We start from the raw sequence: 13,091 nt of genomic DNA, 5'->3' as shown, positions 1-13,091 counted from the left end.
CACACCATCATCAAAAAATCTACAAACAGGGCTTCCCTGGTGGCACAGTGGTTGAGAGTCCGCCTGCCCATGCAGGGGACACGGGTTCGTGCCCCGGTCTGGGAAGATCCCACATGCCGCAGAGCGGCTAGACCCGTGAGCCATGGCCGCTGACCCTACACGTCCGGAGCCTGTGCTCCACAACGGGAGAGGCCACAACAGTGAGAGGCCCGCGTACCGCAAGAAACAAACAAACAAACAAACAAAAACAAAACAAAACAAAACAAAATCTACAAACAATAAATGCTGGAGACGGTGTGGAGAAAAGGGAACCCTCTTGCACTGTAGGTAGGAATGTAAATTGATACAGCCACTATGGAGAACAATATGGAGTTTCCTTAAAAAACTAAAAATAGAACTACCATACAACCCAGCAATCCCACTACTGGGCATATACCCTGAGAAGACCATATTTCAAAAATAGTCATGTACCACAAGCTTCATTGAAGTTCTGTTTACAGTAGCCAGGACATGGAAACAATGTAAGTGTCCATCGACAGATGAATGGATAAAGAAGCTGTGGCACCTATATAAAATGGAATATTATTCAGCCATAAAAAGAAGTGAAATTGAGTTATTTGTAGTGAGGTGGATGGACCTAGAGACTGTCATACAGAGTGAAGTAAGTTGGAAAGAGAAAAAGAAATACCATATGCTAACACATATATATGGAATCTAAAAAAAAAATGGTTCTGAAGAAACTAGGGGCAGGACAGGAATAAAGATGCAGATGTCGAGAATGGGCTTGAGGACATGTGGGGGGGTTAGGGTAAGCTTGGAAGAAGTGAGAGAGTGGCATGGACATATGTACACTACTAAATGTAAAATAAATAGGTAGTGGGAAAAAGCTGCATAGCCCAGGGAGATCAGCTCGGTGCTTTGTGTCCACGTAGTGGGGTGGGATAGGGAGGGTAGGAGGGGAGACCCAAGAGGGAGGAGATATGGATATATATATAGCTGATTCACTTTTTTATACAGCAGAAACTAACACACCATTGTAAAGCAATGATACTCGAATAAAAAAAAATGACCTGATAATACTCTAAAATATAGCCATTTATTAGCTGTATGATTTTGGACAAATCATTTATCCCCTTGGTATCTCAATATCCTGGTGGGAAAAATTGCTCAATGCTATCTGATACACATTTTATGAGTATTAAGTGAGTTAATATTTGGAAACATTTAGACAAGTGACTGCTACAGAATTAATATATAAGTCTTTGCTATGATTAAAACTTGGGTTAATTTCTAAATGACTTTTCCTATTGTTGTTGTCCCCTATCTCCAGATAATTAGATCAAAGCTTAGTTACTCCACTTAGCTTTCATAACAGCCTGAACAGCATCCAGTAAATCAAATGCCTTTTCCATATTTACATCACATCTGGTGAAGACAGAAATCATGGTATAGCTTGACCCCGAAAATATGAGAACTGAGAAGGAATTGCATCTGTCTCCTCCATCTGTTTAACCAAGATTTCTTAATTATCTGTAAAAAGATCTCTGCTCTGAATCACTAACTGTTTAGCTTAATGAAGTATATTTCATTTCTACATTAGAGCCTTGTGCATTCATAAAGATTATCAACTTACTGACTGGTGATATTTTCCATGAGGACAAGGAAGGCTAACAATGACCTATATGTTACCCACATGCACTGTGTTTTTAATGAGAATGATTAAAGCTCCTACTCCTGGAGCTTTTTATTGTTTTATCTGTTATCTCCTGTTTTCGTTGTAGACACTCAGTTTTCCAAAATCAAGTCACTGTCACTAATTGTTCCCTCCAGTGATGCTTGTCTGCTGCTGATGTTCTGAAGCAATTGATGTTGATGTTACATTGGTTCACATTATACTTCCGTTTGCCCTTGAAGCTTTTTGGCTGTCCATCTTGTGCTTGATTGCATTCCTCACCTCATTATGTAGCAGCTGCTTTGGCATTCTTTTTTTTTTTTTTTTATTTTTCATTTGCTTCGCTTGCTGAAATGTAAGAACTTGGCTTCACTGCCAATATTGTAATAGGGTTCAGAAGTATCATTATTGATTTTGATATTGATGCTGTCTGATAATGAATGGCAATGCATCTTCTCCTCAAGCTGAAAACACTTTTATAAATGAGTCTAAATCTCTTGCCGTTAGTGCTCCTTGGGAGGCCATCATTTCACAAGCTGGCTGTAGTTAGAAGCTAGAGGCTTGTTGTGCTACAGATTTTCACATCTCCTATTGTGGAGCTGAATCATAAGAAATTTTCTTCAGTTTGGTAGCATGACATGCCTGTGATAATTTAACACTTGAGAGGATTTCATTTATAATCTTGCTTTGGAGGATCAACATAACTCCCATTTCACAGACTATACCTAATATATCTGACATTTAAAACGTGTAGTTGTTAGTTATTACGGAACATGTTTTTATGAGGATGAAAGATGAAACTTTTATAAAAGTTTTCTTTAGTATTTAGAAAGAACTTCTTTCTCTTAACCCCTCTCACACATTTTACTTATATTTGTCTTGTGTGTGATTCTTCCCTCCTAGTAGACTCAACCAAACAGAGGAACAAGTCCTCAGTAATTTTTGCATTTTCCAAGCAAATACCTAATAAGAAATGCTGAATAATGATTTGCTGTTTCTTTTGTTGATTATATGTATTATATAATAGATGTTATATATTAACATATGTAGTTAAAATCCATTCATCTATAGCTTTTTAATTTAAAATATGTAAAAGTTGTGCCAAAAGTATACTTTGGATCAACGATGAAAAGAAAGATTTTTTTTTTAGGCAGACTAATATATTAGCCTGTAGTATAAGAGAATAATTTTAACAGCATAATTTAAATCAATAGTATGATGTTGTATGTCAATTTTCTCCAGTAATGTAAAATGTATATTCGATAGGACCATTGCTTGGAAGCAGTGAGATTAGTTTGAGAAAAAAATATATTTATGTTAAATCTTTCAGATACCTATAATTGAAGGCTATTATCTTAAATGTTCTGTAACTTTATACTCAAACCTCTCAGTTATTCAGACTGTCCTTCCTCCTATAACATGAACCGCTGTACTCTTTGTTTTACTGCCATTTTCTGGATTCCTCAATGTTTGTTGTAGTCAGTGTGATATTGAGTCAAGGCCATCTCAATTATCAATCCAAGCAGTAGGAATAATTAGACCTGTCTAGCTTATTTCACAAGATTATCATGAAAGTCAAATGAGCTTATGTTTGTAAAAATACACTGTTAGGGCTGAAGTTCCATATGTATTTGGGCTTTGTTTTCAGAGCAGGTGAGGGATAAACTAAACGAAAAGACTATTTTCATGTGATGATTAAATATTTTTGTAGCTCATTCCTTTTGGTCTTATTTAGGTTTTTTAACTATACATACACAGTAGGAAAGTTGTTCTTCCAAAGTCAGTGCCCAGTTCTACAGTTAGGAGCATCACCAGGTACAAACACATTACACGGCTTGCTCAATGAGTGATCAGTTAGCCCCTTGTTGATAGAGCCAGGTTTACCCTCTGAGTATATGACTTAGCAGTCTTACCCCAAAATATATTTCTGATGAGACTTCAAATTCTACTGTTCATTTGGTCATATAGAATAAAATTGTACTCAATACACATGCATTTATCTTTCCTTAAATCATATTTTTTTTCTAGCTTTATTGAGGTATGATTGACAAAATTGTAAGATATTTAAAATGTACAATGTGATGATTTGATTACATTGTGCAAGGAATCCCCACTGAGTTAACTAATATATCCACCACCTCACATATGTATATATATATATTTTTTTGGTGGGAACATTTAAGTTTTACATTTTTAGCAAATTTCAATTATACAATACAGTGTTATCAACTATAGTCACCATGTTATACATTATATCCTCAGATCTTACTTACCTTATAACTGAAAGTTTGTACCCTTTTACCAACCTCACCCTATTTCCCCCACCACCCCCAGACCTGGCAACCACTTTTCTAACTCCCTGTTTCTACAAGTTTGCCTTTTTAAATTAAAAAAAAAAAATTTAGATTCTGCATATAAGTAACATCATGTGTTGTTTTTCTCTGTCTGACTAAGCATAATGTCCTCCAGGTCCATCCATGTTTTTGCAAATGACAGGATTTCTTCTTTTTTAAAGCTGAATAATATCACATTGTGTACACATCTATCTACCTGTCTGTCTATCTGTCTCTCATATCTAGACTATCTATAGATGGTATGTATGTGTGTGTATATATATATATATATATATATGGTATATGTATATATATGCATATTATTTATATATATATACACACATGTATGTGGTATGTATATATGTATCTATTGATAGATATGATCAAAAACATTACCAAATGATAATATTTTAGTTGCTAATTTAGCAGTTAGCCAACTTACTCCTTTCTTTGGATAAAAATAATTTAACCTCAAATGAAGTATTTGTCATCATTCACTTGCAGTAACAACTATAAATATAAGCTCTTTAATCTCTGCTGACTCTCTCATCAGACATTTGATTTTTGAAGCATTTCTCAACTTTCCCAAAGCAGGGTGTTTCCTGAATTTGATATAGAATGACTTTTAATGTGTTTAGAAACTTTAGAGACTGACAGGAGCCTATATTTAGTTGTGGTGAAAGTGAAAGGAAGGGACTGCCCAGAGTAGTAAAATGAAGAATCCCTGAGGAGAGAGAAGCTGGTGAGGGAGCAGGGAGCTACTGAAAATTGGGTGTATAATGTATTTCCTGATACATTCAAAGAAACCTTCATACCCATTCATTCAATGATTCAATAACTATTTGTTTGGTGCCTTCTACATACAAAGTTAGTGTTCTAGCTGTTGAGGTGTAGTAGTGAATATAATAAATAAAAATCACTGTTTTGGAGCTTACTTTCTAAATCTTATGCTCTAAGTCTATTCTATTTTAAGTCTAGTCTATCCTACTACATATTCAATAATTATCATTTAGAACCCTCCAGTGGATCAATTTGTAATGTCTTTCTGTCATCCCAATACCAAGCTTTGTCATTCTTTACATTACTTCCTGCTAAACTCCTCTAAGTTAGGTACCTGGTTCATCAGTTAGCTCCTGGCTTAGTTTCATTCCTTGAATTCTCAGTATCATAGCCTTTCGTATAAAATGATACTTCTGTGAAGTGAAAATATTAACAAGCACCATTTTGGACAGGGCTTTGGACCCTGGCCCCAGCTGCTCTTGTACACTGGTTTGCTAACCTGTCACAATTACACCAAGCACTATATATATGTTAAGTACATGGTAGTGGAATCAGACAATGTAGGTTCTGACCCTAAAGTTAGACCTCAGTGTTTTATCTATAAAATGGCATAATAATAGCAGCTACCTCGTAGGATAATACTTTCATGTACTTTTCTATTCAGTGAAGATTCCAAGATGTTAAGACACTCTTGTTTATAATTTTATTTTAGAGACTGGTCATGGACATTAATAACTAAAATACTACAGAGAAAATGATAGAAGAGTAGACACAATGCTGTGGGGTTTTAGAAAAAAAAATGATTACTCTGTCTAGATTGACCAGAGAAGACTTCGTGGAAAAATTGGAATATCCATAGACATTAATGGATAATTGATAAGAGCATGATATTTCTTATTTTTTTGATTTCTCACTCCAATACTTATTCATTAGGCTAGATATATCTACACTTACTGGAAATGATGGAATCCCCAAAAAAGTTGCTTCAAAAGTGAGAAAAATTGGCCATGATACAGTTTAATAATTTAGTTTTGATTTTGGTCTTTATCTGTAATCCCTCTTTGGAAGTGAAAGATAGTAAAGTTTGAAGGAGAAGAAGGGATGTATTTCTATCTGTTATGGACTTTTCTGCTGATATATTATGCCTTCTAATTTGAGGCAATAGTGTGGGGATCAGGGTAATACTCTTAATGCTCAAGCAAAGCAGAGCCAGATTTCTATACTCGATCTTTTCTATGATGACTGTACATTAAAGGGAACTAATGCAACTCACCAAAATGAGCAAGTTAATTATTTCTGAATCATGGGATGTGGCCATTGTTCCCAGTCCTGCCAAAAAGATTTTTGTTTTAAGTGTTAATTGATCATTTTCCACTTTATAATGATTGAAACACTATAATCTTTATTGGTATAAGTATAATGATTCAAAACATACATCCTTTTTAATAAGTGTAAATTTTAATAAAATAATTCAAATGCTTTCCAAAGCAGCATGTTAGGTTTTCCAATTCCCATTAGTTGACACAGAGAATGTATAGGTGTTTCATTGATCCTTAGTAAAAATGTAATTAGATTATCAATATGGTAAAGTCTCCACTGCTTACACAAATAAGGGCATGAACATGTGAGCAAACTCTAGTGGTAAAAAAAAAGCAACAACTGTTTGTAATGTGAATGTATTGTCCAATCTCTATTTGTAGATATGTACAATAAAATGTTTAGGGATTCTTGTCAAAAAATAAAAAATAAAAGACACAAAATATCTAACTTAGAAGTAGGTGCAAATTGTTCAGCTACCACATCTGTTCCTAAACAGAAATACATATAATATCATGATTACATATCATATTATGATTACCACTAAAAAGAATGAAATATATTAATATGCACCTTTTAAAGAGAATGTATCTGCAGAGAAATAGACATAATATATGAATATAAAGAAATGTAAAAATACCGTTTGACAGGCTATATTAAATTTACTCTTGGAATAGGAGAGGGGAATGGGGCTAGGGATGAAGGAAAACCTTAAATATATCTATGATATTTTCTCGTGTAAGACAAAACAAACATGATCAACTATCAATTTCGAGTAGTAGGTGATACTTTGATTCTCATCTGAATTTTGTAAGCATCTTAAACACACATATGTGTGTGCATGTGTGCATATGTATTACTTATTCCACATGCAACAACTAAACAAAAAACTTGTCTCATCTTTTATCATACCTCATAGATTTCCAATTTTAAATCGTGCTGGGAGCTGTATAAGCCTAGGAAAATAACTCTGGGATCAGGATATAATACATACAAGTTTCAATGCCTGCTGCTGTCCATATCCTGGTAGCATCATGGAGGCCATTCTACATTTGCTATAACAGGTTTTTATACCAGCATCAACCAGAGTTCCTGACTGAACAGAAAATGTGTAGATGAGGAAAAATGGAAAAAGCCTTTGTATTTCTGTTGAGTGTATCATGTATGTTCCATGGTTAGGGAAGTCAGAATAAGCTGAACTGTTTCATCAGAGGTGATGCTGTTAAAAAAAAAAAAATTAGAAAGTTCTGCTGGCAGAACAATCTGTGGAAATGGAGTAAAGAAAAATGGATTAGGTCCATGTGCAGAACTGTCAAACGCTTTGAGAAGGAATGCTCGTATTTTTACCCACTGGGACTTCACAAGAAGTTATTTTCTGAGTTTGAGGAATTTATATAAAGCCTGCCTATAAAACTCCACTTCTGAAGTGTAGGTTCTATATTTTACAGTACAAATGCTTAGAAATAATCCGTTTCTCCTTAAAAGAGAATCAGAATTATTCCTGGCTAAATGTTTTCTAATTTACTTTTTGTGTGTAAGTTACTTAAAATTTACTGTTTTTAGAGTTATTCAGTTCACATATGAATGCTTTTCTCTTATATTTTGGTCAAGAATGATCTTTAAAATATTTAACCTTCAGAGATAAATGCCCAAAATGGTCACAGAGATGGTGATAGTGGGGTAGCACCTTGCACTTTGTAGCTTAGGTGACTAATGGATTTTATTTAGGCATTTAAAAAGTCAAGTAGCCCTTTTTTTTTTTTTTTTTTTTTTTTTTTGCAGTACGTGGGCCTCTCACTGTCGTGGTCTCTCCCGTTGCGGAGCACAGGCTCCGGACGCGCAGCCTCAGCGGCCATGGCTCACGGGCCCAGCCACTCCGCGGTATGTGGGATCTTCCCGGACCAGGGCACGAACCCATGTCCTCTGCATCGGCAGGCGGACTCTCAACCACTGCGCCACCAGGGAAACCCAAGTAGCACTTTTTAAACCAAGCATAACTGGAATTATTTCTTCTCCCCCATCACTTGAAATAAATGAATTCAACGACTGTTTTTTTCCTAAAAAAAATAGCCCTTAACCACATATATGGTAAAGGACATGATCCATCTGCAGGGAACCAAGGCTATACTGAAAATCTGTATCATCTGAATCCTTCCTGGGTAGGGTTGTTCCAAGAAACCCATTAAGGGAGCTGGTGGTCACAGAAGCAGCTATGAAAGAAGAGTAGTAGAGCTGGTCATGGGTGAACTTTTCCCTGGAGAAATGACCAACAGGGAAATGTTAAATTAAAATGTGAAGTAAAAACCAGAGAAGAGAAAGTAGTCATTAAAATAAGAAAAGGATGGTAGAAGATTAAAATGTGAGTAAAATAGAAGAAACACAAAAGAAAAAGAATAAAATATACCTGAAGATAAAAACATTAAAGATTTAAAAAATCAGTGATAAAGCAGGTAATATCCAAAATAAAAGAAATAAAAATAGAGAACCAATAAAGTAAAAAAAAAAAATATGAAAATTAGGATGATGCAACATTAATGATTGAATTAGGCAATATAACAATGAAAGTAAGATGTAAATAATAGGGTTAAAATATAAAAGGTTTTTTTTCCTTCAAAAACACTCAGCAATTATAAAGATTCATTAACTTGGAGAAAGGCCATATAAGAGCAGAAAATCTAAATGTATAAATGATGGTAGGTAAATTCAATTAGTAACTAAATCATATAGAAGAAAAATTCAGTTACTGATTAAAAACTAGCATATATCACAGCAATAAAAAATTCTCATGCAAGGCTGAGATAACTTTATGTTAAGAACTGGAATATTCCCAGTACACCTGAAACTAATATACTATTGTATGTAGACTATATTTCAATTTTTAAAAAAAGAACCAGAATATTCCCTTAATGAAACAAAAGCTAAAAGAGTGAAGAATGAGAAAGAGAACAGCAATAACAATGTAAAGAAATGCAACTATAGGAATGCCAGTAGTGTGAGTCCTTATATAAATATTTCCATGGACATGCTTCTCTTCTTGCAAAAAACATCTGGAAAAGTCAGGAAGAACTCCAAACGGTGGAAAATTCTGCAGGCAAAGATACTACTCCTGTGCCCTTAAGTAAAGATAAGCAAAGCAATCAGTACTTCCTTTGGCTGCTTATGAAATCTTGTACTTCTCATCTGGTTCTGTGCTTTTCTAGGGCCTATTTTGGTATTGTATTCCTTAGCTCTGCCTAGTTTCTTACATTAGGGAATATTTCCCATACCAGGATTCCTCAACTCCATCTTGTCAGGCAGAAGCCTTCCTCGTCAGCAGAAGTCATTATAGGGTCTGCAGTGATTCACGCAGCACACACAGTATTGGTCTTTCTGGTGCCAAAAACCTTCGGTGTTTTTAACTTTCTACTACACTGCCTGGTCATCTCTGTTCCTTCCATCCCCCAAAGAACTCAATTTTCTTTAGAATTATCTTACTATTAAAAGGTAATAAAATAAAAAATTAACATCAATGGTGCATTAAGATTCTCTCCTTGAGTAAGACTTCCCACTGATTAATTCTACACCAGCCGTAGAGTCTTCTCAGAATTGACCAATATCAAATAGTTAAATATCATATTGCCCATGAGTTTAATTCATAAATTGTCACATACTCATGGTCATTTCTGGATATTAGCAGCAGCGCTGTTCTTTTAATTTCTAATCTTTGAATTCTTGCAAGGGGTGGATAAGTAGAAGAAGGAGGAATTTGGTCTGTAGTTTTCTTGAATTACCAGGATCAGTTAATTTTAATTTTTGAGACTCTCAGCCTTCCTAGCAGGCTGTGTTTAAAGTCAAGTTCTTCTTTGCCTAAAATGGGAGAATTCTTTGAATATTCAGGTTAAATCTGAGTATGTTTGGAAAATCATTTCTGTAAGTTGACAGGAAACATTTAAAAATGCAGTTTTGTGGACTTCCATCTTTAGTAAAGATAAGTTTGTATATGAAAGAAATCCTTGTTACATACCAGGCATAAATTATTGGGTTGTGTGTGCTTGCTTAACATCACAATGTATCTTATGAAGAAATTCTATTTTAATAGGTATATGACAGAAAAGGAAAACTTAGTAACAGTGAATCTGGAATGTAGTAGGAATTTTTAATTAATTGAAATTTTTGAGATACAGATTCATATGGTGGTGTAAGAAATAATACAAAGATTCCTTGTTCACTTCACCCAGTTTCCTTCAATAATAACATTTTGAAAAACTATAGTATACTATCTGAACCAGATATTGACATTCATACGATCCACCAATATTATTTACATTTTTCCAGTTTTACTTGGATTCTTTTGTGTGTGATTTTGTGTCTTAAGTTGTGTGCAATTTTATCACCTAATTAGGTTGTTATATCCACCACAGTCAAGATACTGAACCACAACGATCTCTCCTATTGCTGTTAGGACCAAGTCACCTCTCCCCACCCTGTTTCGGAGCCCTGGCAATTCAACTGCTAATCCATCGTCCTTTCAAAGATGTTATGTAAATGGAATCATACAGTGTGTAACATTTTGGGATTGACTTTTTTTGTTTTTTTTTTTTTGTTTTTGCGGTACGTGGGCCTCTCACTGTTGTGGCCTCTCCCGTTGCGGAGCACAGGCTCCGGACGCGCAGGCTCAGCGGCCATGGCTTACGGGCCTAGCCGCTCTGCGGCATGTGGGATCTTCCCGGACCGGGGCACGAACCCGTGTCCCCTGCATCGGCAAGCAGACTCTCAACCACTGCGCCACCAGGGAAACCCATGGGATTGACTTGTTTTTACTCAGCATAATTCCCTGACAATTCATCCAAGTCATTGCTGGTATTAGTATTTTGTTATTTTTTATTGCTCAGTAGTACACCACTGTGTGTGTGTGTGTGTGTGTGCGTGCGTGTGCGCGTGTGTGTGTATATATATACACATATATACATATATGTATATACATATACACATATATATACACACACACACACGCGCACACGCACGCACACACACACACACACACCAGTTTGTTTACCATTCACCTGTTGAGGGTCATCTGTGATGATTCCAGGTTTGGGCTATTATAAATATAACTGCTATGAGTATTCATTTGTAGGTTTTTGTGTGAACATAAATTATTATTCCCCTGGAATAAATGCTCAAAAGTGCAAGTTCTGAGTTATGTGATTATTCGGGTTTAGTTTTATAAGAAATTGCCAAACTATTTTCTAAACGGCTGTAGCATTTTACATTTCTTCAGCAATGTGTAGTTGATCTAGTTTCTGCACATCCTTTCCACCATTTAGTGTTGTCACCATTTTAAATTTTAGTTGATAGGTGTATAGTGCATAACCCTGATAGTGATGTTGAACATCTTTTTATGCGCTTTTTTGCCATCTGTATATCCTTTTTGTTGAAGTGGATGTTCATGTCTTTTGCTTATTTTCTAAGTAGATTGTTTTTTCCCTGTTGAGTTTTGAGAGTTTTTTACATGTTCTAAATACTTGTCCTTTGTTATGTATGTGGATTGCAAATATTTTCTCCAAGTCTCTAGCTTGAATTTTCACCCTCTTCACATAGACTTTCACAGAGCAAAAGTTTTTTTTTTTAAATTTTGATGAGATCTAATTTATAAATTTTTCCTTTTATGGCTTATGCATTTGTTTAAGAACTCTGTGCCTAAAGATTTTCTCTTATTTTTCCTAAAAGTTCTTTTCCCAAACTTATTGAAATATAATTGACATGTAACATTGTGTAAAGTTAAGGTGTATCATGTGATGATTTGAGATGCATATATATATATATATATATATATATATATATAGAAAAAAGATTACCACTAAAAGTTAACATATGCATCATCTCACATGCTTATCTTGTGTGTGTGTGTGTGTGTGTGTGTGTGTGTAGAACTTTTAAGATTTATTCTCTTATCAACTTTCAACTATACAGTACAGTATTGTTAACTATAGTCACCATGATGTATATTAGATACTCAGAACTTATTCATCTTACAACTGTAGCATCTTATAACTTCTACCCTGTGACCACCTTCACCCATTTTCCCCATTCACCCACCCCTGGCAATGACCAATCTATCTCTATGAGTTCAGTTGTTTTTTTTTTTTAGATTCCACATGTAAGAGAGATCGTACAGTATTTGTCTTCCTTTGTCTTATTTCATTTCATTTAGCATAGTGCCCTCAAATTTCATCCATGTTGTCACAAATGGCAGGATTTCCTCTTTATGGCTGAATAATATTCCTCTGTGTATATGTGTGTGTGTGTGTGTGTGTGTGTGTGTGTGTGTGTCTTTATTCATCACTCAACGGACCTATAGGTTGTTTCCATGTCTTGGCTATTGTAAAAAATACCCCAGTGAACATGGGGGTGCAGATATCTCTTCAACATAGTGATTTCTTTTCTTTGGATATACACCCAGAAATGGGTTTACTGGATCATAAGGCAGTACTATTTTTAATTTTCTGAGGAACTTCCACAGTGGCTGCACCAATTTGCATTCCACCAAAAGTTCACAAGAGTTCCTTTTTTTCCATATCCTCACCATATCTCTTTTCTTTTTTATAATAACCATTCTAAAGGTGTGATAACTCACTGTAGTAAGTTTTTTTGGTTATTTTATATTTTCACTCATGATCCATTCTGAGTTAATGTTTGTATGAAATTTGCATCAAGATTTTTTTCCTTTGCCTAAGATTGTTCAGTTGCATAGACACCATTTGTTAAAGGTTATTCTTTCTTCATTGATTTACTTTTGCACCAGTATAAATAATCAGTTGAGCATATTTATATTCGGGTCTATTTCTAGGTCCTCTATCCTGGTCCATTGACCTGTTTATCTATCCCTTCACCAATATCACACTGTCTTGATTACTGTAGCTTTATAGACAGCTTTAATATTGAGTAAACCGATTCATTTTCCTTTATTTTTTGTCAAGATTGATTTAGCTATATTCCAGGGCATGTTC

General features: G+C 34.9%; 1 protein-coding gene across 8 annotated transcripts in view; it reads left to right on the top strand.

Moving 5' to 3' along the window:
* MAGI2 (membrane associated guanylate kinase, WW and PDZ domain containing 2) overlaps positions 1 to 13,091 on the top strand; it is a 1,357,470-nt gene that overhangs the window by 87,289 nt on the left and 1,257,090 nt on the right. The window lies entirely within an intron of this gene.

The sequence above is a fragment of the Pseudorca crassidens genome, chromosome 8 (assembly GCF_039906515.1).
Source record: "Pseudorca crassidens isolate mPseCra1 chromosome 8, mPseCra1.hap1, whole genome shotgun sequence".
Classification (NCBI taxonomy): domain Eukaryota; kingdom Metazoa; phylum Chordata; class Mammalia; order Artiodactyla; family Delphinidae; genus Pseudorca; species Pseudorca crassidens.
Note: the sequence above shows the minus strand (reverse complement) of the source record. Positions and strands in the feature narration are given on the sequence as shown.